The 23084-nt window shown below is 45.1% G+C and overlaps 1 protein-coding gene across 1 annotated transcript in view; it reads right to left on the reverse strand.

Annotated features, from left to right (window-relative positions):
* The window catches only part of nrxn2b (neurexin 2b), a 794861-nt gene extending 773179 nt beyond the window's left edge, over positions 1 to 21682 (reverse strand). The window contains exons 1-2 of the mRNA XM_061234183.1: positions 21620 to 21682; positions 9938 to 10105 (exon numbers count right to left, since the gene is read on the reverse strand). The gene's annotated coding sequence lies outside the window, so the exon portion shown is untranslated. The remainder of the gene's footprint in view (positions 1 to 9937; positions 10106 to 21619) is intronic.
* Positions 21683 to 23084: the final 1402 nt, after the last annotated feature.

Genomic DNA, 23084 nt, shown 5'->3' on the forward strand with positions numbered 1-23084 from the left:
CAGATAAGAACATTCTAATCACCTGTTTGTGACCTCACACCATAGAGAGCCGTGTGTGTGCTGGTTTTTATTCCAGCCTCAGATCTTGATGATATAATTAGTCCAATGATTCACGGAATTAGGGCTGTAGGTTTACGCATAATATATACACAGTGAAAGTGTTGCTTATATTCTGTGCTTCAATGCAGCTAAATGCATATGGATGAATAAGTAGCTGGAGCCAATTAAGGCAGCCTTAATTGGTTGGAATGAAAACCTGGAGGCACACTCCCATTTCTTAGAGATGAACACTCGTGTGTCTTTGGAGTGACTGAGTGGGGGGTGAGAAGGAATGCTGTTTGGATTTCTAAAATAAATTAGCAAAAATAAATGAGGTTTCTCAGACTCTTCGTTGATTCACACTTTTCTCACCGCATATGTGGAAACCCAAGATAAAAATAATTGTAATATGTTCAAAAGTAATTTGAACGCAACTGCATACTGAAGAGCCAGCAAGTCTCCTGCCTCCCTGAATGCCATACGGCCCAGTCTTATGTAATGGATTCAGGTAATTATGGCATTTTTATGGTATAATGGGGTTTTTATGGCTTGTTATGGGTGTTTATATTTGTGTGCTCACCGCGTCTACATCCATACTTGGTTAGAATACATAACTTACATTACGCATTTTAGCATGCACACTCAGTGGTCTGATTCAGAGTCCCAGATTGAGCTCTGTCCTGCACCAAATAGAGTTTTGTATGGAGAATCAAAACTCAAATTTAGTCCAGGACTAGGTTTAGTCTGTGTGTACAAAACTGGTCCCTAATGTCTCAATAATACCGAGTTAAGTTTTAGCCGTTTTGGTTGTAAAATGTTTTCTGCACGAACACAGTTTTAGCAAGTTCATTTTGCTGATGACTCCTGTAGTCACCAACCTTTAGCCTCAAACGTCAACGAAAAACAGGCAGGCTTGCGTTTAATGATGAGTCATGATTCTAATTATTCGACCCAGACCACAGTGGCATTGTGCCCGGGCCCTGAGTGAACGTGGCCCCTGAGCGAACGTGGCCCCTGAGCGAACGTGGCCCCTGAGCAAACGTGGCCCCTGAGCAAACGTGGCCCCTGAGCAAACGTGGCCCCTGAGCAAACGTGGCCCCTGAGCAAACGTGGCCCCTGAGCAAACGTGGCCCCTCTGTCTGTGCCTCGGGGGTCTTCGTACACGAGGCAGATGCAGCAGAGTGAAAGCACGCTCCAGCGCTAACGCTAACGCTAGCCCAGAGGGAGATCGGCCGATCCCCACGCATCGCGCGCCCTTTTCAACCGCCTCCATTGTGCTGTTCAAAGAGAGAGAGAGAGAGGCCTCTCACCGGCTGTAACTGAGCCAATATGGGGGTAGGTCTCCACACACACTATACACACACTCTGACACACACACACACACACACACATAGACATGTGCACACACACTGACACATACACACACACGTAGACATGTGCACACACACACACACACACACACACACAGACATGTGCACACACACTGACGCAAACACTAATAACACAGATACACACATACACACACTCACAAATGTATTCCCACACACACACACACACAGTCACACAGTACTTGCATACACACACACACATACACACTCACTGGCATGCATGCACGCACACACACACACACACACCTCCACAGTCTTCCTTCAAAATTCCAGTGATGACCAGCTCCCTCCCTTTCTGACTGCGTGCTCTAATTTGCAGTGAAGTCCCAGCAATGGAGAAAGGTGACGGCAAAGTCAACCCCGGAGAGAGAGAGAGAGAGAGGGAGAGAGAGACAGAGCTGAGAGAGAGAGTGAGACAGAGAGAGAGCTTCCTGTAGAGACCCAGAACTTCCTGTTAAGTCTTGAGCTCACTCCCTCCGTACCAAAAACCAGAATCTCAGCCATGATGCTCTCTCCTCCTGCTGCAGGAGCTCACCAACCCGAAGCTTCACATCCAGACGTCTTCATAAAAAAGGATCAAGTGTGACTTTGTACTTGCTCCGTACGGGGAAGCGATCTAAAAGCGGTCACAGAAATGCGCTCTGTGGGTATTCTGTAGCGTGTCAATGACCCCATTTCTTCCTGAGCCCTTCAGGTAGATGACCCGCCTCAAGGGTGCAACAGCAGGACTCCCCCCTCGAACCTGCAACACTGAGGCCCAGAGGGGCAGGTCATACAGGCATCCGAACGGGGCAATACGGAGTCCTAGAGCAGGAGGGGCAATAGGAGAGTGTATTGTGGGGCAATTTGAGTATGTATGGTGATGCAAACTGCTCCCGATTTTATTTTGGCTGCATTGGTACCATTGACTTACAGTGAATGGAGTGGGTGAGAGACATATACTGAAGCCAGCCACACCGGAGCGAGAGAACCAAGCTTCAAAGATCTCGATTGAAGATCACGATTAGTTAATTTGTTGAATTGGGTGTCCTTGTGCCGGGCTATGACAAAAACCCTGCTCCCTCACTGGCCGTTTTCTGATAAGATTAGATATGAAGATCCAGCATAATGGGACCTGGGCTTGGGATCAGTGGCTGCAGGTTTCATTCCCAGCCGGGACACAGCACAGCGGCACATTTCAGAAAGCTAGTCAATCTGAATTCTCTCAGTATATCCATCTCTACAAATGATTCGAATGTTTAAAAAGATAATCTGCGAAAGTCACTCTGGGTCTGAGTGTCTGCTAAACGAGAGAGATGAAATGTTTGACAATATTTGGGCTTCTGAATGCAGTCGGGAGACAGATTTTGAAGCCGGTCGCTAATGCGCTAACATGATAGCAGCTCGTGAATACAAATGCAGGCTAGCCGGCGTTCAGTCACTGCGATGGAACAAGCGTGTTTATTCATTTTTAATTTCTGTTGAACGGCTCAAATGAAACGCGTCTGCCTTAAAGTCGAATGAACGCTTCTTCCTTTCACGCAGTTGAATCCGCTGAATTATTTCCTGATTCTTTATGATGTATTCATGATTTTTTTTTTTCCCCGGCCGGAGCTAGCTACTTCTTGCGACGTTAACTCCAGACAATGAGGAGGCGCTGGAGAATGGCAGCGTTCCCTTGTTTTCAGCTCAGAGTGAAACAAATTTCGGGTATCTGACCGGCCGCGCGTGAAGATAAAAACGCACTTTCATTTTTCCGGCGGGAGTTAATGAATCTGTCCGTCCTCGGCCCCGCTGCCGTGGTTACGGAATTTGGGGCGACCCCGATCGATGCCGGCCTGTCCCCTCTCTGTCCCTCTCCGCCGGCTGCAGGTAATCAGTCTTAAAGGCACATCCGTCCCTCAAAGCCAGCGCGCGACGCCCGTAATTTTCCCGCCTCTGAACTCTTAATCAAAGCTCCACTGCTCCTGGGAGCTTTGATTTTGGGAGAGTTCCCCGCCCCCACAGGACGGCAAAGTCATGACCGAAGGTTACTTCACCCCCCCCTCCCATGAGCCTCTGCAGGAGACGCGGGAGGGGAGTTTAACGAGGCGTGCCCCCCGCCTTCAGGGCCTGAGGGATTACGCTGGGGTTAGGCCGCCCCCGCTCTGACGGGCGTGATCCTGTGCCGGAAAACGTCCCGCGCCTCGTCATGAGCCGTCCGTGCCCTCCGCATGAACCCGGGGGGGGGGGGGGGGTCAGCGGTGACGCTCCTGTAGAACACGCGTGTGCTGAGACTGCAGCCAATGCACTCACAGATACTGACGGTGGAGGTATGTTCCTCCCAGTAAAAAAAGGTACAAAATAATTCTATACTGAGCTATGTTATGCACCCATAGAGTATTGCCCGAGGGACAATCGGTTGTACCTTCATTTTTGGGTGGACGCCGAAAGGCCCGAGAGTATTGCACCTGCTGTCAATCATTTGAGGAGCACGTCAAATCACAGGGTGATTTGAATACCTCAGAAACTGCTGATTTTCAAGCACAACGGTCTCTGGATTTTACAGAGAATGGTGCGAAAAACTAAACATCCAGCAGCAGTTCTGCAGGCAAAAATGCATTGATAATGTCAGAGGTCAAAGGTGAAGGGCCAGACTGGTCATAGCTGACAGAAAGTGGCAGGGCAAATAACCACGCATTATAACACACAATGCATCAAACCTCTAAGCGGATAGGCTACAGCAGCAGAAAAGCCTAATAAAGCACGCTCAGTGAGTGTATACTTTTACTTTGTGTTCAAAGGTACAGTAACACCTCCTTATTCTGTACTTTGAAAACGCGATCCCAATTCAGGGCATGGGTTGCTCTGCTGGCCTCAATGTATAACACTAGACAGTAGAAGTTTTTTCCTCATTTATAAAGGTGAAAACACCAATTGAAATAAGGCTTGCTTAAATGTGTTATATCACAATGAATCACACTTTCAAAGCATAAGTTCCCCTCAGAAAAGAAACCAGTCGGCACAAAGAGACACGGGGGAGACGTGGCTCAGGCGGTAAGAGCTGTCACTGACAGTCGGAGGGTTGCCGGTTCGATCCCCCGCCCGGGCTGTGTCGAAGTGTCCCTGAGCAAGACACCCAACCCCCTAACGCTCCCGACGAGCTGGTCGGCGCCTCGCACGGCAGCCAATCGCCGTCGGCGTGCGAGTGCGTGTACGAACGGGCGAACGAGAGGCATCATTTGTACAGCGCTTTGGATAAAGGCGCTATATAAATGCCAACCGGACACGTTAGCCTCGGCGGCAAAGAGAGCGCAGGACAAAAATCGGCGACTTCAAAACCCCCAATCCCCGCCTTTACGTCCGCTACGCGAGCGAGGCCAAGGTCGTTGCCTCCGCCAAACGTCGTACCTCCGACGACATTCAAGCCGAACTCCGGGGGCGAAGCGCAAGCGTTCTCCGCAGTCCCGCTGCATAACAATCGGGTAAAAACCAACACGGAAAGCGTTTCCAAAGGACACATTGATATGCAGAACAGTAGCTCGTCCCGTGTACGGGCGCGGGCCGCAATGTCAAACGACGGAGCGCGAAAGAAAACCGAAACGTACTTCCGTCGGGGCCGCGCGGCGCATTTTCAAAAGGTCTGCAGCGATTATTCAAATGGGCGCATTTGCGATTATTACAGTAATCAGCGCACAATGACCGTGTTTAAGCACCCTCAATAAAGTAAGCTGAATTCAATAGCGCTGACAGAGTCCTCAGCCCGCCAGTTTATCTTCCGTCTCGCCGCAGACTCGTTTTTAGGCGTTCGCGAGATAAGTTTCATTAATTGATAATTATGCAACCCCTTAAAACGGGAGATTACGGCATTACAAAATACGCCCGCTTCAACAGAAGATACGATTCCCCGCCACAAAACATTTTTTTTTTTTAGGTGTTTTTTTTTTCTCGCGCAAGAGGAAGAATTGGACACGGGGGCGATACGTTTAGATTTTCCGAGGGCAAAAAATAATTTGTTTGAGAAGCAAGCATGAAAGGTTGTCTGCTCCAGCACTTTTCAATGGGGCTAAAAAAGAAGGCCCTTGACAGATCATACAGTGCAGAAATACTCGTATTCAGACTTGAATCCATCTGCAGTCTTACGACACCGTTCAAGCGCCTTTGTTCGCGGTGAAAAGCCTGACTTTTGACGAGCGGAGGAGCCCGCGGAGAGGTACAGCAAAGCCAGCCCTGAAGGGTCTCCTTCACACAAGCTTGTCGGCGTTTGTCTGTTAGTCAGTAAGCACAAACCTTCACACGTCTGTCACGAGGCACAATAACTATAATGGCAATAATAATTGGGAGGTCCACTGGCAGATAATTTCCTCAAGGCCAGTTCGCATGTTTAAAAAAAAATTTGCGTTAATATTTAAGGATTTGTGTTCCCGGTGTAGTACCGCTACCTGAACACTAGGGGTGCCACCAATGGAAACTTCTCTGGGATTCCTCTGACCAGTGATTACCAACCCTATTCCTGGAGATCGATCATCCTGTAGTTTTTCATTTCAACCCTAGTTGAACAGAGCTGACTACAAAATAGCAGCCGAACAAGATCTCTAGCCGTTGAATGAGGTGTGCTTTGTTAGGTTTGGAGTGAAAACCTATAGGATGGTAGATCTCCAGGAACGGGGTTGGGCAGCCCTGCTCTAGCTGTTGAATGAGGTGTGCTTTGTCAGAGATGGAGTAAAAACCTACACGACTGCAGACCTCCGGACACAAGGTTCGTTACCACAGAGCTACAGATTTTGCCGAGCGGCTAATTGGTGGAGTCATGCGCGTCAAATTAAGAGTTGAAATGAAACCGTACAGGACGGCGGATCTCCAGGAACGGGGTCGGGAACCACTGCCACCGGCTGCTGTCTGTCCCGGTACATTTAAGAAAGTTCCTTTACAAGTAAGCTGCACGTAACCAGATCTATCAATAGCCCAACATAACCGTTTTTTTAAGCGGACCATAAATCACGGGAGGAATGAAGTTATAACGACAAGGTCAAACCAGCAACTCTCATCGACCGGCACACAGCCTTTCACCCGGGCCGGGCCAGCATCACGATATTCCTCACCGCAGACCGTACGCCCGATAACCGTCTTTCTCTGTCACTTCAGATGTCCCACTCATACAGTACGTACAGTACAGCACTAAGACAATTACACGCGCTGACCGCGGAGCTCTGCTCCCGACGCGGACACGGAGAGCGGCCATTAAGCCCCGCTACAACTTGGCTTCCTTTCAACACAAATATATCACTTTGATCTTCTTTTTTTTTTTAACAGTCAGCACAAGTAACTATTAAGCACAACTGCACATGTCCGGCTCTTTTCCGGCCCCTCCAGCTCCCGGCATAAACAGCTCTCTCTCTCTCTCTCTCTCTCTCTCTCCGTCTGAGAGATGGCCCTTTCATTGTTTTCCGAGCGAGGGATGTAAGAACAGAAGTAGAAACGGTTTTTTAAAAATCGCCCGTTTCTACCGACCGCGCCTCCGGCCCTGAACTCCTTTTTGTACATTTCCATTTCATCAGACAGCTCGCCCGTCCTTAGCTAAAAACGAAAAGAGAAAAAAAACTTTTGTAAATGCATTAAGGCCCACAGATAGCAGAGAACCTCAGAGCTAATTAACTCCACTGTTCTATTAAAAATGTGTCAGGTTTCATGTGTATGAATTCGATCACCCCCCCCCCCCCCCATCCCACACACACACACACACACACACACACACACACACACACACACACCCCACATTACCCCTGTTCTTTCCCTGCTCTCTTTTTGTCCATCTGTCCATTTCTTCGTTTTCTCAACCAGGTGCACAGCATCCAACACTGGGAAGCCTGTGGCCTAGAGGCTGAGGTACATGACTGGGACCCGGAAGGTTGGTGGCTCAAGTCCCGGTGTAGCCACTATAAAATCCACACAGCTGTTGGGCCCTTGAGCAAGACCCTTAACCCCACATTGCTTATCAACTGTAAGTCGATTTTTTTATTTTTTTTTATTTTTTTTTATTTTAATTGTACGAAATAAAGTTTTATAATAAGTCGCTTTGGATAAATAACAAATTATTGTAATTATTACACATTTCAGTATCCTACAAATGGATGCATTGCTTTTTAAAATGAAGTACTAAGTACAACATGCCCTATGTTTTGGCCTGCTGTTGACTCAGCAGGGTTAGCTTCATGACTGATTGTGGCCTGGAGCTACAGTGATGAAGCATCTCCAGCTCTGGCCAAAATAACCGGCATTACTTCACCAAACATTCCCAGTATTCCAATAACCAATACACTGTTATTTTTATTATCTATACTCGGCTATAGACGTCACAGTGCATTTTTAGGAATTTGACAAGTTGTCATTGTCCGCAAATTAAATTCTCTGAATGACAATATTTTGGTTTGGAATTTTAATGAAAAGGTAAGATTTTACTAAGACAGTGTCAAAAAACGAACTGAAACAGAAATTTTGATGCGGTCTCATTTTTTATCCATGTTTTCACCGACAGGCACTACTCTTCAAGGAATTTAAATGTTCTTGGCCTCCACTCTCATAGCGCTGACGGGAAAGACAGGCAGAAATTCCGCCGAACATCAGCAGTTAACCCTGGTCCTAATTCTGAAATGAATATTAATGTGGATACATAACACTGCTTGAATGCCTGCATGCCTGGGCATACACACATAGTGTCATCACATTTACATTAAATTGCTAATTTATACCACACGAATAAGAGACGTCGACGACAGTACCTTTTGTAGCTTATCACAAACAGTAACGGACATTCCGCTATAGGCTACGTAAGGAAATCCGCTATATAACTGCCATAGGAAAGACACATACTCCTCAGCAACTTAAGCAAACTACCACAAATAGCCTACGAAACCAGTGCCTTATGTTTCCATCCTCTATTTCAATACGTTTCATCTTAAAGATGTAGGAGGTGTAAGTCTTCCCCAATCCCCATGCTAAACCCACTCAGCCTACTCCACAACTAGCTCTTGCATTATTTGCATTTATAAGATAGCCGGTTCGATAGGCTTCCGTCGCTTTAGCCCAGTTTATGCCAATCAATTCAAGTCCTACTTTGACACCTATATCCAATGTGTTGGCAGAAACACGCATCTTAGTTAGATGTCGATTTTCCATATGCATTTTAAATTTAGAGGTTTTTTTTTTTTTTTTTTTATGAAACCCCCTAGTGCGCCACAGCAGCTGACATACCTAGTCACATTACAACAGTGCTATAGAATAACACATTATAGCCTACAGGTCGTTTGCAAATATTAAAGGCTTTTGATCACATATCATTTACCGAGACGCAGTCAAATGCATACAGAATAAATAGGGGAGCTTTGCATGCGTTATTTTTTTTTATATGCACGCATTGTATTCACTGTCGCGCAAATATACCCTACAACTGTTCACGCCAACATCGTAAAATTTCAACCGTGTCATTATACAGAGGTTAGCACCCCCTCGAGTCCATCAAATGATGTAAATGTCCAGCAAATACCAACACCACAAAATACAATACACGACCTTTTTGCGACATAACCCAACTTCCCCGGCTGAGCCCATGTTCGTTTTCACCAGACAGGCAATTGAACATAATAGTTCAACATAACCCAAATAGAACGGACGAGTCGCAGAAAACGAGCGTCGTATTAATGATTTATTTCTATTTTTAGGTTAAGTCTATTCATTTTTATATTTCGTTTATTAGTTTATTTTGTTTATTCTGGGCCTAGAGTTCTTATTTATTTTTGTGGTGTAAATCATATTTGAAAACTTGCAGTCGTCTAATCGTCACGCGTGGATCAGCATCCTGCACGACATCGTTTCGTCTGTTGGGACACACGGTTATATTAACCACGTCCAGCAATTCCACAGAGAACCGAACGCCAAGAAAGGGCAAGGTGACTGATTTTCTGTCATTTTAACAATGCACAACATTCACAGCACCCGTGCCAGCTTGCGGGCATCTGCGATATAGGCTACAATTTATTTGTTGGCAAGATAACGTAAAGATAAATATTCGGAACTGACGAAATGGCCAATATGTTTATTATTATTACTACTACTATTATTATTATTATTCCACGTATAACTCCGTATGCCCACCATCCAGATACGCCTTAAAAGCGACTTGACCCTCAGTCTCCTTTCCGTTCCCCGTGCCAACTAACGGATCCACGTAGCTTTCGCATTTTGCTTGCTGTCCGTCTGGGCACTGTACACGAGAAGCACACTACGAATTTAACCCTTTAAGAATTACACAACACAAAACCTTCACCTACCTGTAATATACTTAAGGAAAAACACACCACTCTACTTTGCGGAGTACTGACAATTGAAGTGCTTAAATTAAACCGTGTCCGTAACCGTCGCAGTTGGCAGTAAAATGTCTATCATCCGACATAACTACACAGAGCGGTTTGGTGTGTCCAAATTCGGAATGCAGTCAAGACATTTGCGGTGACAAGAGCGAACGTGTAGAATATATTTGTAAAAAGGGCGCTTACTTGTGTCGTCTCAACTCCCCCAGTTTGAACAGCGGTGTAATATTCCTGGAATGGCAGGATAATTTGGATCCAGTACGCGGAAAATAGAATGCAGTTTTTTTCCGTCTTCTTCTCCTGCGAGCAGATGCAGACGGTGCTAGCCCTGCCGTTCCACCTGCACCCGCACCCCTGGAACAGAAGACACAGCATCAGCATCACACGGGAGCCCGCCCCACGAACACGCCCCGCTTCGCCTGCATTGGCCACCTTCAGCGCATGCATGGGCGGAGTCGGTGGAATAATTATCCAATGCGCGCGCACTGAATTTACAAGTGCATAGCCCGCTGAATGGGAGTGGATGACTGACGGCAGTACGAGCCAATAAAAACTTCTCACAATCAGTGTTTTTCACTGCATACGGGGTGCGACAGACAGAATTAAATGGATATTTTTCGTGTGAATATAATCTCCCTTCTAGGAGCGCACGTCGGTGTTTATTGGTTAACATATCCCAAATCACCTATCTAGGGCCCATCACAATTTGTAAATAATATATGGCTAATTACCACCCTATCACAATGATACAAATTGACAACCTAGTCCTGCTTCCATGAGAAAAAACAAATTGTTTAAATATGACCTTACTTCCAATGGTTTATCGGACAGAAAACAGTGACAACCCAAGAACATCATGGAAGAGTTAGGAGTCAATAGACTGGGACAGTTCCAACTTCATATCTTCTTCATGCAAGTCATGCAATGAATATAGACCCGGCGTTACCAATCCATTTTATGAATCTCCGCATGGAAGTTAAGCTGCCATTATAGCAGAAAGATGCTCATATGTTCTCCTGCAACTCTATTCTTCCCATATTATAAAATGGCCACAATCAAACAGTAGTGTGATTGCTAGTGAAAGACCCATTCAAGAAGAGGGAAAAACTGAAATGCAATTAACCACTCTGCTTTGTGTTCCTTTGTTGCTCTTATTACAAGCACAAATTAAGAATGCTCTAATGAGGTTTGTAATCATGCTTTCTTGCAGCTACAGCAATCAGATGGCGCATGTTATTTAGTATGCATCAAGACGGTTGCACAAAAGAGAGAAAAGCCAATTTAGCAAAGAAAAGCACTTCCAGTACATTATTACATTAGATTCGTTTAGCAGACAGCCTTACTCAGAGTGACATACAATGCAGGAGAGACATAAGTACATTCATAGAACATTCCCAGATCAGTAGAGCAAAGACACATGACTAAAAGCACTACCGCACGTTAACTGCTAAACAATAACTAATTGTAGATACATACAGACTACACCCATAACAACCCTAAGAAGAGATGCAAGAAACCTTGAAAAGTATAACCTTGAAACCATTAAAAATACCATAACCTGAATTAGTATGGAAGGTGGGAGTACTAATAAGGGGGACTGGAGAGGAACCAATATGTTTCTGCAGGGCCCGATGAGTCAGCTGTGCTCTTCATGGTGCACAATCGTGAATGTGATGTGATTAGAATGTTCTTAACTGAACATTCTGACGCTGATGTCACAATCACCACTGGTGATTGAAAGCAGTGGAGTTCTAGAACACTGGTTAAGAACGTTGGAAAAACACTCCAAGAAAACCTACTCTTGAAAGGGTAAGGTTAGTCCCACCACCGCAGGGTCATCGCGACTGGGAGAAGGGAACAGCAGGGAGGAAAAGCCCAGGGCTCATTCAAATCGCTGAGTTTACGCCTCCTTGTCTCCTTGTCTCCTTGCCAGACCCAGAAATCAATGGAGGTCCGCCATCTTTAAGGACATTCAAATCCGGGAAATGCTCCTCGCCGAGGTGAGAAGTGAGGTTTCCGGAAGGAACTTCAGCAAGAATACCTGACCGCGGCCTTCTGGGAAGTCTCCTTTCAGAACGCATGACATAAACGATTCAGCTGCGGATCGACCTCTCCGCATCGGTCACGTCTATAATTCACACTCAGGTCTGCCTCGGGTTCTTCCTCCTCATACCGTGTCATCCGTGCATCTCTTCCTTGTGTCCTTTGGGCGGAGCAAAAGAGTGAGGTACGGATGCGAGAAAGAGACACAAGGAGTGACGGTAAGCAATCCCCGGTCACCTCGAGGTTGCAGATCATAGAGACCAGGCCAGAGGTGTAGGGTCTGAAGACTGATTGAAGGTTCTGTGGAGCGGTTCCCTTCTCTGTCCTATAGCACCAAGTTGATCCAAGCTACCCCTGAGCATGCGGCAATCGGAAACTATCTTGCTCCCAGGGGCGATCGAATGAATTGATATTTAAACTTCGCCTCATCGTCAATAAACCAGTCAATCAGTGCACTCTCAAAACACAAACACTTGGCCTCTTGCCTCTCACACACCAACTGACACAAATAAAAATATATATATATATATTTAATGATCACATGGTCCCAGCTCAGAAAGACTCCCCTATACTCATATATTTTTTTAATTCAGTTGAAGTGGTTGGAGCCATAACGGCAGTTCCAGTCCCATAAGTCAACAGAATATTCAGGAATAATGAAGTCTGCCTGGCAATAAAAGGCAAACCTGTCGGCCGTCATTACGAAAAGGTTGGTTTTTGTTCTGTCCGTGGAGGTAACAACAAAGATTTGGGTCTGCTAATTAGCTCTGTCGGTGGCAGTTAGCCGTTTGAAGAGCAGACCAGGGTATGGCGTCATGCAGAGCATGTCTGTTGGCCTGATGCTAATCAATGCTGAATGAACACTGCGGTTTAGTTCAGATTTAGCTTAACTCACCCTGAAAAGATGGATCAGTCATTCCTTTCATTAAGCATGCCCATATTTCCTTGTATTGTCCCAGAGTCTTATATGCAAGAACTGTAGAGGTAACCAAACCTGTTCCTGGAGATCTACCACCATCTACCCACATGCAAACGCACACACACCAACACACACACCCCCGCACGTACACACACACCCATCCCCTACACACACACACACCCCCGCACGTACACACACACCCATCCCCTAAACACACACCCCCACACGTACACACAGATCCATCCCCTACACACACAACCCCGCACGTACACACACACACACCCATCCCCTACACACACACACACACACGTCCCTTATAACCACTTAGCTCTGCCCCTGATTCTGATCCCTGGATTTGTGGTGGCTGCAGAAAATTCATATTTACAACAGAGACTCAGCTAATCTATAAGCATAATGTTAAATGAAAGGTCACATGAAAAATGAACATAATGACTTCTTGTTAACACACTACCCCGCTGAGACTTACCTCCGTAGCCGTAGATTAAAATGACACCTGCGATATCGTTCGCCGTCCACCCCTACCTTGGATAACCCATTTCCGGAGGCTAAGTCACCTGTTTATAGCCGCCAATCGTGCCGAACCGAACGCTAAAAGAACTCGAGCAGATGCCACCTGGCTTCCTCCCCCCGCAGCCATTATTAAGACGATCTCTCGAATGGCCGGGAAGCCAAAAACAACTCATTAATCCATCGCGGCGATTATTCAGTTTGATTAATTGTGATCGCTCACAGTCAAGATGCTCTGGGCCCTGGGTTGGAGATCGCAGCACAGATTCAACCAGAGTGAGATACCTCCAAACATCTCATCAATAAAAATGGAGCAGGAAAGCGGGGCGAGACGCAACACGGACGCAGGCGGGAGCAGTTAGCCAGGCACACAGCGGATGGGGCAGAGGGGGGGGGGGGGGTTATCTTTGTATGTACATGTAACGCGCATTTGTATGTAATCGACCCCGCTGCGTCACGAGCTGTACGGAAACCAATCAAAGCGGAGCGTACGATTGCGAGTGAAGAGCGTGGCAAAGAGCCTTTATTGCAGGCGAGGGAAAATTGCGCTCCCTCTTTCCATGGCGAACAAGTCAAAGATCACCGCCAGCACACATCTTGAACGGGCTCTTCAGCCAAGCTCGGGTCGCAGCGGGCTGCGTCGAGAAAATTGCATTTTTAGTGCACTTTTTGGCTAATGCCTGTGGTTTGTTCTTTATCGCTCATGTACAACTACACGACGTTCAGACCGCAGCTCAGAATATCTTCTCGGTCGGAAGCAGCTCGGCAGGGAACGCGGTAACAAAAAAGCCGCAGGTTCAAATCTGCGAGATTTACCGGGGTTTCTGCCGTACCATAACTGGACGTGAAAATGACAGTGTTTATAAGACCCAATCAGGAGCCAAAAAATGTCAAGGATTTGCAGTGCTTAGTCCAGCAATGTGAGCGGTGGCACTGCCTTAGTCGTGTCCCAGGAGAGGCCCGAAAAATATTTTCTGCAAGAGAGGGCAATCGAACGTTGGCAAGCCTGTCTGGTGCCCTGGCCTTCTTTTGGGACAGGCCATTTCCAGTGCATCATTACGCCCCTTTCTGCCTGGTTCACTGCCCGTCGAACCCCGGCGCTTCCTAGAACACGGAGGTTCACTTCGACTGGAAGAGGAAGAGAAGCTATCTGAAGCTCTAGTGCAGTCAAGGTGAACATGATCTCTCTCAGTTTTTTTCCCTAATCCTTAGGGATCAAGAACATTGGGGTTGGAAAACAAAAGCATTTTAGCGCTGTACCATTAAGCCAAGGAACTAAATACAGAGCTCTGTGAGAAAATGTTAAAGATTAGTTGTAAATACAAATGTTAGCTTACTTTAATCCCCCCACACAAACACACCCTCTCTCAATACTTTATTGGCATGACTATATCAGCAATATTGTCATTCACAAAGCAAAACGACTAACAATGACACAATTAACCCCTAATTAACTGAGAACTAAAAATAGTATGTTGAAAAAAATGACCACAGATGTCATTCTGTTTAGAAAGAAATCCTTTGTGACTCATGATTATAACGCAGTACAACCCACAATGCAGCCTCATTCATTGGCCAATTTTAAAATGCAACAGATTTGTCTTCAGCTCAACTAGCCAAGACAAGTTACCAAGGAATTAAAAAACTAGGGATTAATGGGTTAAAACAGTGAAACAAAATAAATGGCTATAAATAGCCAAAGCCAAACCTACAGGCAACCTACAAGCTGAATGACAGCTTACACTAACAAGCAGGATAAGAACAGTGTCCCTCATTTTGTTATAGGAGGCCACATATCTTGCAGTCAACACCACATATTCCTTTTCTGTTTTCTCCTGGAGTATACAGTATAGGGGAGTCTTTCTAGATTAGTACATGGTCTTATTCTCGATTACTAGATGGGTTTATAGCAAGGATGAACAAGTGGAGCACGTAGAACTGCTGGTTTCCCACCCTCCCTTTACCTGGGAGTCAGATGTGAAGACCAATCAGTAGCGCTAACTACTCGGGAGAAAATAAAACCAGGACTGGATTTGGATTGGAGTTGATGATCCCTGGTTTATAGACTCCCTCATTTGGAGACTAGGATTAGGCTCTTGCAGGTTCTCTCCCCCGGTTCACTGATTAAGCAGAAAAGTCATTCAAATCTGCTCCTGGTGTGCAATTACAGTGCGTTCCTCAGGGCTGCCAGATTTGGCAATCGCTCTCAGTTGTGAGGAATTGTCTCTGATTTTGCATCACGGTTGGCATCAGGAATTTTAGTATGAAATTGGCTTTTTAAAAGTATGAAGAAAATTGTTTTGTTTGGTTTACTTTTTTTCCTACGAATATAGACTGAGTTGGGATTACAAAATTAAGAGCGGATCATTACATAAATGTATTTTTTGCTTTTTCATTGGCTTTGCACACACACACACACACACACACACACACACACACAACGTTGAGGCATGGGGAGATCACATGAAACTGAAGGCAAAGACCAGGGGCACGTTCAAACGGAAAACATTTTCTCACAGCAATTTACATCACCGCCCTCATAACACACCGAGTTGTACCGTCCGTCCTCCACACAAAAGACATCGGAAAACAGGAAGAGATTTGAACCATACTCTGCAGAGGATGGCAGCCCTGCAGGAGCAGACTCACATACTACTCTGCTACAGAACACATCAGTGAATGTGCACGCATACTATCATTAGCCTTTCTGGGACATTACCTGACTTAATTAGGCTCAATATTTCTAATATGAATTAATCTGGAGATTTTCATATTGTCTAATGGCTTAATTTTTTTTACCTAAGGTGCACTTACAAATGCGAACAGAAGTGTGAGCCGTGCCTCGCCATCCTGTGAAATGACTAGGTCAAATGTTTGTGTGAACTTTAAATCGATTCAAGAACCACACCCAACAACAAAAGCCAGCAGACCCAGCCAGCAGACTCTGCAGGACCATGGTTGCAGACCACTCGGTCTGCTAGTGTGGACACTCCCCAAAAAGCGTTGTGGCTGAAATGCGGAATGCATCTGGAACTACGCAGGAAAGAAACTTCCAGAACCCGGCCAAACTCACTCTGTCTGCACGGTTGGCAGAGAAACCTGTTTGTGACAGTGAGATCATACTCAAAGTCAAGGGTCCTGGTGGGGCCTGTCAATCAGGCTGGAATTGACAGGCGCTCGCATTGAAAAGTCCATCCATGAAAAATATCGGCGGGCTTAGAAATCGTCCAGAGCTGACGATGGAAATCTGAAGAATAATGAAAAAAAACAGGACTCTGATTTCAAGGTCAGCGTGTGAAGCCAGCAGAGACGAGAGATTATGGGGAGAAGCTGAGGAACAGGCCCAGAGGAATGCATGTTCATACGTTCACCGTTTACCTTGAGCCTTTATGTACTTTATTATCCATTGAGAACATGCATCTCTTTACCAAAGATGAGACCAGGGATAAACGCCAGAGAGAACAGTTCCACATTGGGAGAAGGAGAGAGAACAGGGGTAAAGCCCCTGGAGCAGTTCTTTATTGGGCCGTACTCAAGTTCAAATTTTTAAATTTAGGAACCCGATACAAGTCAGCATCCCTGTGAGCCCACCAGGGGCTTCAACCAGCAACTCCACCATTGCCAGTCAAGCAACCTACCCCTAGGCTACACTGCCGCCCAATGTTGGCTCTGCCTGAACCAGTGTTGGGGTGTGCAGCTAATGAGGTCATTTAGCCAGGGTGCTAATGCTCTGCAGCATTACATTACACTGCCACCTGACTAGTGCATGCTGGTTTTCCTTCCCGCTGAACTCTCAGAGTGTCAGACTTGATTGAGCTGTTAATTAAAGCCCAGATTGACACACACATCATCCCAGATTGACAACCTGCCAGGTGTGTGCTGTGGTTGCCTTGTTTTTGTGAAAAAGACGCAAAGAAGCAAATCAAATTAATTCTGTTAGATTTTTGCCCATTAAATATAGTAATACAGATTAGTATTCAACTTAATTGAGATTAAATAGTTGCTCAATGAACTGTTTTAGGACCCAACATAATTAATTGAAGAACCAATTAAGCCTAATGGAGACAGCTGCCCCAAAATTCTTTAAGGCCCAGATAAGAAAGGAAAAATGTATCGTTTCTTTTAGTTTCCACCTATACACCGCTGACTAAAATAATTATTTTAAAGCATAATTATCGTAACAACCTCGGATAGCAGGTAACATTTATGGACATCAATCCCAGGTCGTTATTCAATTAACAACACAATCAAGCCTTGTTAAGTATGAGAAGTTGCTCCGTCCAAACACAGCATTCCCCGTACACAACCGAAACTCCACAGCACGCTTACATTTAACAAGTGGCACCCATGTTCAAATATTGTGAAAATGGATTGTGCCAATTTGTTCAGCGGTAACAGAGTTAAGCGCTGAATCAATATGCCCATGTCCATGACAAGCCAATGCAGTGGGCATTCTTCAGCCCTCGAGCGAAAAGCTCTGGGACAGTTCTCCGGAAATAAGCTCTTGCCGTTTCTGTGGTGTATACAGAAGACTTGGCAGGGTGAGCGATGCTTAATTAGCGCCAAGGAAAGCACCCAGTTGGACGCAAAGCATTTTTATGACTCGGTCTTGTTTGGGAATATTGACTTTGTATGCGTTTGGTAAATCGGACTAAACACTCACCTCGTGTTTCGTTATCAAATAACGAGAGACTCTTGTGAACCGACTTAAATATAATAAAACACTTGAAAGGAGTACAGGCTCCAAGTCCGATAGTCCACGAACCTCTTGTTGGGAGGCTAGTCCAGGGGTCAGCAACCCTGGTCCTGGAGAGCCGCAGGGTGTGCTGGCTTTCGTCTCCACCTTACAATAAGCAACCGATTCAGACCCAAGAAACCAGGTGAGGTAAGGAACTGTGTAATCAACGGCTTTCACTGATCAATTAATGCCAAGTAACAATGAAAGCCAGCACACCCTGCGGCTCTCCAGGACCAGGGTTGCTGACCCCTGGACTAGTCTATGCCATTAACCAGTGAGATGCAGAAGTCTGACGAAACTGGGGCATGTTCAATCGGAAAACGTTTTGCTACGTCTTGGACGATACGTTTCCTCCCAACGGTGTGCAATGTTTTGCAACAGGCTTTGGTGGATATTTATTCCTGTTTCATGGGTGTGTCTGGGGTGCAGCCCAAATCAATGATGACGTAGGCCTACGCTTTTAAAGCCTGAAGAATGCCTTCTCAGACATCACAAGAGCAAACCGTACTATGTCAGTCAGTCTGCCCGCGGTTTGCAACAGGATGTTCAGTGTACCATCACTTCTGCTAAAATAAACGCTTTGCTACATTTTGTCCGGGCTTGGCCATGACCCTGGACAGGACTGGCATGGCCCTGCCCAGGGGTGTTCAATCGTATCCTAAAAGGGCAAGGCTTTTATTTTCGCCCAGCACTAGAAGAAACACATAGCAGGACTTTCCGGCTTTCTGACCCCCTGGACTTCACACCTTGAGGTTTTCAAAAATGCCGATTTTCCCAGCATGTGGTTTAGCAAGCAGACCAATGCCCAAACACGGATTGTAAAGTCAGGCCTGAAAAATGCAGAAAGAGCTTTAAAACTGACTGCTTGCCGGAGAATCGAATGTAATTTCAAGCTCTAATTTGATAAATGCAGAGGTACTGTTTTGCAGCTGCACCAGAGGGCCCTGGGTGTCGAAACCAGCGGAGGCCTATGGATTGTTTTACTGCGCGAGCTCATCAAAGTGACGTTTGACGCCGTACTCTGTGCTTACTCCCCTGTTCTAAGCCAACCAGACCAGACGTTTTCTTTTAAATTACACCCTTGGGTCATGCTTGATCCCTGTTCTACATGTACATTTTGCACTTGTTCTCACATTACATCACGATTTTATACTCAACATCTAAGGATGTGGATTTGATAAGCTTCCGCTCATGAGTAATTCATTTCATTGTTTGGGGGCCCTTATTGCGTTTTTTTTTTTTCTCCCTCCGTTGCGCTAATTAAATTTAACCGAATTGAAGTGTTCATATGCAGCCTGCCCTGCGGTGGATCCCATCCAGTCCCGTTCATCCCTGAAATGAGAGAAATCAACTGCGCAGTGTAATCAAACAAAAGGGGAATTGTAAACCACACTCCGTATTTATAATATCATCGTCCTCCATATTTTCATTTCATTAGGCGGACATAATAACGCAGGGAGACGGCTCTCGCGCAGATCTCATTTCCATACGTTCAGCGCGGATTCTCATTTCGCCCGATATTGACTCGTTATTCCGTTTGCCCATCGCCATGGCGACATAGTCTGTGTTCGTGGATTCAGATCAGACCCGGGTCAAATACGTAATTGTTTTGGATTCAAAAGTTTTTTTTCTGTGCTCGGCTGATCTTGCCTGATGCAACTGAGCCAACCGAGAGCGTCAGAAGGCGGGGGTTTGCACTTTTTGAGAGCATTTCATTGGTTCCAATACATCAGACAAGCTCCGTAAAACAGAGAAAAGTATGCGAATACAAAACAACTGCGTATATGACCCAGGTCTGTTTCAGATACCTTTTGATACTTTGATCAAACTGAACCTGAGGAACTCTACCTGCATAGACAAGAAAATCTCATGCAATGTCCTCCCCGTCCAAGTAAATAAAAGTGTCTACAGAGCAGGGTTGTTTCCATCGGCTATGCAAATGTTCTTTGCTAAGAAAGACAGTGTGTACTACTCCACAGTCTCTCTTTAGTTTACACGCCACTTCCTTGGGGCTCGGTGTTTCACAGGGAATGTCTGCGACAGAATAAATGTGAGCACTCTGAAAAGTTATTAGTGGAAAGTGCAGAGCCGAAATGTCACCTTGGAGAATCCATGACATAACTTCCCCTTTAGATAGCATGAACAAGTGTTTACACAACACTACCGATTTATGTTCAGCTCCTGGAATGTTAGTCACAGAATGCTTCATGGTACTGAATATCCACCCTGAGAATTATGCAGCATATTCCACCAGTAATATAGACAGGAAATGAATGATATGGAATTTGTGGGGCCAATATCTGTGTGATATTTCTCTCCTCCGCACTCGCTGAAGGTGATGAGTACAAACTTACTGATGAAAGATTTCATTTTGAAGCAGAGCATGAGTCCACTCTTATAGCTGTAAAAATGATTACTTATTATTGAAAATATGAATAAGTAAAATTATAGATTCAGGTGTATATGGTTAAACTACAAATCTTCTATTTGTTTTTCTTGGACTAACTGGTCATGTGCATCACAGCCGAATAAGTTTATATTTCTGAGCTGCTCAGTTGCCCAGGCCACTGTAAAAAAAATATTAACGCAATTCTCTCTCTCTCTCTCTCTCTCTCTCTCTCTCTCTCTCTCTCTCTTTCTTTCTTTCTCTTCCTCCAATTCAATGTGTTTCATTGGCAGGAAATACATCACTATTTCCAAAGCAAATATGAAATATACATATGTATAGCAGTACATAATAGTAAAACTTATAAACAGAACAATAATTAATACTACTTATAATTACAATTAGAAATACTCATTCAGATAAAATAAGTGGTAAATAAGTGGTAATGCTCTCGGCATGTTGGTGGGTGTTTGTCTCTGGGAAAGAGCCACACATCCAATACCAGGGGGATTCTGAAATAGAGGCTTTGCCACCATGATGACTTTGCCAGCAGCCTGGGCGAAGACTGGCTGCCTGCGGCCGTCCCTACCTCTGCTCCTGCTGCTATCGCTAGCCGCTATCTGCTCATCGCCGCTACAGTGACAAGGGACACAGATACAGTACTGGAAGGTGCAGGCGTAAACGATTATTCTTGGGGTTTTTTGTTTTTTGTTTTTTTCTCCCCTTAATCCTTCGGGAGCACTGGGGTTGGAAAACAACGGCATTTCTGCGCTGTGCCGTTGAGCCGAGGAAGTAAATACCGAGCTCTCACTTTCAGTGAGATAATGTTAAAGATGAGTTGTAAATAAAAACGTTCACTGACTTTAAATCTCCCCCTCTCTCTCTGTAATAGAACTACAAGCAAGGAACCGAGAACAGTCTGACTACCAACTACCCAATGAAATAAGAACCGAAGGCAATTACGTGCACGCTCGCTCGCTCGCTCGCACACACACACACAGGTTTTGGCAGCGACCTTGATGAGGCCGTATTTATCGCATTTTCATTTAAGAAAATAAGCTAAAGGGTGCGAAACGTAGTTTAAGTAACGGTTATTCCTTACTTTTGTACAAGAGCCAGGAGACAGGCATTATCAATCTTTAACGGACATTAACCGGAAACACAAAGTAATCAATGAACATCACCGTCGATAAAAGCTGTTTTATGGTTATACCTAAGAAGGATTTTTAGAGACTAACAAAGCCTGAGCCTCACCTCTAGATAAAGTTAGCCGGTTTCCTGCGTCACTGCTTCCATCTTTCCCAAGGCAGTTCCCCGTTTTTTTCAGGTTTGAATTCGCTTTATACGTGACTGACGTATGTTTTGTTGTCGTTTATCGCTACCCATGATTCCATGCACACAAATGCGGATGTTTGAAGATAGCCTATTTGGAAGAATTATATGGAAAGTCTGGGCACCATATAATAATGATAATCATTTGTTATTTACAGTTGATTAGACCAATCCCCCGTTAACCCAATGCAGGGTTAACGGCTTTGCTCCACCAACCTTCCAGGTCCCAGATATGTACCTTATCCACTAGGTTGCAGGCTGCCTCATCTCTACGAGCAATTTTTATGATTGGAACTTTTTGATCAAATACATTCCGATTGATTTCAAACCACACACCTCAAATTTTGTTAGTGTCCATGTATTCATGCTGGCTAAAGAGTCCTGTCTTCCGTTTACCAGTTTCTCAAATTGAAACATGTACAGTTATTTCACAGTGCAATTTTCAACCCTCCGTCAAAACGCACGCATCTACAGTGCACTGGCGGGTATGTAAAAGCTGTGAGCTGCCGATCGTGTAAGTCCACCACAGTGCTCTCACACGTGTTTTGTCAGAAACAAAGTGTTTTGCATCCGCGTCTGCTTCTGACAACGGTCCTTCGAGTGGCTCGTTACCCCGCAGAGCGATATTTCCCACCCTGACAGATGTTTGCTCCGGTAGCTGTCATTATGGGGGGACTACACAATTATATCGGGATATTTACTGAAGCTATTAAGGCTAAGGGCCCCGCTCATGGGTGCGATAATGGAACAGCACATGGGAATTTAACCTACAAACACTGCCTTACAAGGTTGCAGCCCTCTCTACTGAGAAAACGCAAGCTAACATAGCGTCCATTTATTATGCAGCAGGATATACTTCAGAAAGTACATTCAAAGTAAATGTACTATGTTGTTCAGGGGTATGGTGGCAGTGTCTCGTCTGTAAATCGAGTCTTGGTAACACTTTACTTGAACCCCTTTGCCATAAGGCTGACATAGCACTGTCATACACATGACATGAAATGTGATGATGTCAGTTGATGTCAAATTATATACACTGTCATACTTATAAACTGTCATACTTTTTTAGCATCTGTCATAACAATTACTGATAAAGGTAGGACAGTTTTATGTCATTTGACATCAGCTGGCATCATCAGTTATGCCATCTTGTGACAGCTTTTATGTCATGTGTATGACAATGTTATGTAAACCTTTTGGCGAGGTAGAGGTTCAAGTGTTATCCCATTTTATGTTTATTTATTTATTTATTTATTCATTTCATATACAGACATTTTTTAATGAAATGCTTTCACCAAGGTTCTGTCTGGTAAAGGCCTCAATTCCGATCCCGAAGAAAAGGCGGAAACAAAAACATTTGAACCCGGGGGTTGAGCACCCATTAAAG

This window comes from Conger conger, chromosome 3, assembly GCF_963514075.1.
Source record: "Conger conger chromosome 3, fConCon1.1, whole genome shotgun sequence".
Classification (NCBI taxonomy): domain Eukaryota; kingdom Metazoa; phylum Chordata; class Actinopteri; order Anguilliformes; family Congridae; genus Conger; species Conger conger.